Consider the following 2,737-nt stretch of genomic DNA (forward strand, 5'->3'; position numbering starts at 1 on the left):
CAGGGAGCCCAATGTGCTGATGGTAAATGCACAAATACAACAATAGATACATGCTGTCTGTGTATTTTGACGGGGATACGCGCCTAAGCTCGCGTAGAGCGTCAAAAAATAGAATGGATCCTATTTTCTGAAATCTACACGCACAGGACGTGCTGCGCATATTATTTTACTTGGTACATATGTCAGTAACGCGCGTCACAATGCTTTTTTAACCTGGATTGAAATGGTGGGTTTTTCATTTTTCTTCATACAAATTTGCTAAAATCACCGCCTGCGATATCAGCAGCGGTGAAACGCCGGAGGTGCGCCCGCGTAGACCGTGATCTTGAACAAAAGGACCGACGCAGAAGTCCGCGCTCCACCGAGCTAAACGCAGCTGACGCCCGATCGCACTCGGGGTTCTCTCAGGGGCGGTCCTAGATTCCAAGTTCTAGTCCAGGTTTAGTCTTGGTTTAGTCCTGGTTTAGTTCTGGTTCAGTTCTGGTGTAGACCTGGTTTAGTCCTGGTTCAGTCCTGGTTCAGTTCTGGTTTAGTCCTGGTTCAGTTCCTGGTTTAGTCCTGGTTTAGTCCTGGTTTAGACCTGGTTCTGTTCTGGTTTAGACCTGGTTTAGTCCTGGTTCAGTTCTGGTATAGACCTGGTTTAGTCCTGGTTTAGACCTGGTTTAGTTCTGGTTTAGTCCTGGTTTAGACCTGGTTTAGTCCTGGTTTGGACCTGGTTCAGTTCTGGTTCAGTCCTGGTTTAGACCTGGTTCAGTTCTGGTTTAAACCTGGTTTAGTCCTGGTTTAGTCCTGGTTCAGTCCTGGTTCAGTCCATATATGGTGCAAAAGTTCAGCATCTTAACAGTTCTTTTGGTGAGAGTAAATTAAAAGTGCTGCAATAGTCATGTAATGTTTTACATTTTAAATACAGTAATATTGTAATGTAACAAATGACTTTGAAATGACAGTAACAAGTCATAAATAACACATTACAGTTTTAAAGTCACTTGTCCAACAGTGGATCTTGTAAAGTTGTTGTAAACTAGAAGTCAGTTTGAAAAATAAATGCAGCCTTTCATTAACAGATCTCATCTAAATATAAAATTAACTGAACTTTGAACTAGTTCAAAATTAAAATTGTGAACTATGAACGTGAACTATTCACTTTGAACAAGTGTGAACTGAACTTTGAACTAGTTCATGAAAAGTGTGAACTTGCACAACACTGCTCACTCCTCACACATGGGCGGCGCATGGGAACGCATGATTGGGGTTGCAAGGAGGATTTTGGATTCCATGTTAGCGTGTACCCACTCTGCAAGTTTGTCCCATGAAGTCCTGTGCACCCTCATGGCCGAAGTGACATCAATAATCAATTCCAGGCCCCCTGTTTCCATTTCTTCTGATCCTGAAGTCCCTCAGATACTCACCCCAGGAATTGCTTCTCATGCGAAAGCAGAGCATACCACCTCCTCCTGGGAAGTTCACTGACAGAGACCTGTACAAACAACAGTGGCGCCAAGTGCAAAGATTAGCAGACCAATTTTGGAGTCGTTGGAAGCGTGAATACCTGCAGACACTACAAGTTCGACACAAATGGCAAGAGTCGAGTCCTAATATCGAAGAAGGTGATGTCGTCCTGCTAAAAGACATTCAGACATGCCGCAATGACTGGTTCATGGCTCTCGTGACAAGAACCTTTCCTGGACGTGATGGAAAAGTCCACAAGATCGAGATCAAGACGTCCAAGGATGGATCTGCAAGGAAGTTCCTTAGGCCCATTACGGAAGTTATTCTTCTTCTAAAAGCAAAAGAATGTTTAGTTTCATGGTGGTTCAGTTTCTTATATGGCATCTTTACAGATACCAGGCGGGGAGTGTTTTGCCCTAAAAATGTTTGGGATGTTGTTTTATACAGTTGTTTTTACCAGTAGATTGCATTTTCTGCTGCCTGTCTTTTATTTTGGAGGTCTCTTGAGAGACAGGAAGTCATGACAGCAAGTTAGCCTTATGTTGTTTTTGTTTGCCCTGAGCAGCACGTGTTCATCCTTTAACATCTGCCTTTTTGTTCGTGCCTTTGACCTCACTGTCTGTAAGTTGTTTTTTATACAGATAAGATGTATAATATCCTTGCTTTATTTGTTATGGATGGTTATTAGAAATGTATTTTTATTGAAGATTAAGAACCATATGGTGTAGTAGCTTGTAGTTAAGCTAACCTCAGTTATATTTTGCACTGTGCTAAATGCAGCTTTTTCTGTTTTGCAGTTTTACTCTGTTTTTGGAACCTTTGTGGAGAAATAAATTGGAGCTATGGACGCTATATCGTGACTCTGCGCATGTTTCCAAAAAGGAGTTACACTTACCGCTAAATTGTGTTAGAAACACGCAAGGAGAGCGGAATATTTCCTTTTCGCATTCCTTTTGGTGTTCCTTTTTTCGGATATGAAATGCCCAGCCTCTTTCCCCTATGTATGATTTATTGCATGATTTGCATTGAATTTCATATATGGCATTGCATTTTTGTTCTTGTGGGATTTTGTCCTTGGGGTGTACGTGAGTTTTGTGTATGGTTTTACTTAGTGCTGTCATGCGATTAAAAAATTGAGAGATAAATTAATTATGATCTGTAATCTCACCTAAAAATTGCTGAGAAAAGCCTTCAATTTGAGTTTTTTCATTTAAATTCATTATTACATTATTGTGGCAGATCAAAAGACTGATATAGAACAAAAAAAGTGACTTTATAAAGTCATTTA

General features: G+C 40.8%; 1 pseudogene; it reads left to right on the plus strand.

Annotated features, from left to right (window-relative positions):
- Window positions 1–1,193: 1,193 nt before the first annotated feature.
- LOC129407894 (uncharacterized) lies at window positions 1,194–1,977 on the plus strand (annotated as a pseudogene).
- The last annotated feature ends 760 nt before the right edge of the window (window positions 1,978–2,737 follow it).

Source organism: Boleophthalmus pectinirostris, unplaced genomic scaffold (genome assembly GCF_026225935.1).
Source record: "Boleophthalmus pectinirostris isolate CB_2022bp ecotype Guang Dong unplaced genomic scaffold, ASM2622593v1 HiC_scaffold_14, whole genome shotgun sequence".
Taxonomy (NCBI): Eukaryota; Metazoa; Chordata; class Actinopteri; order Gobiiformes; family Gobiidae; genus Boleophthalmus; species Boleophthalmus pectinirostris.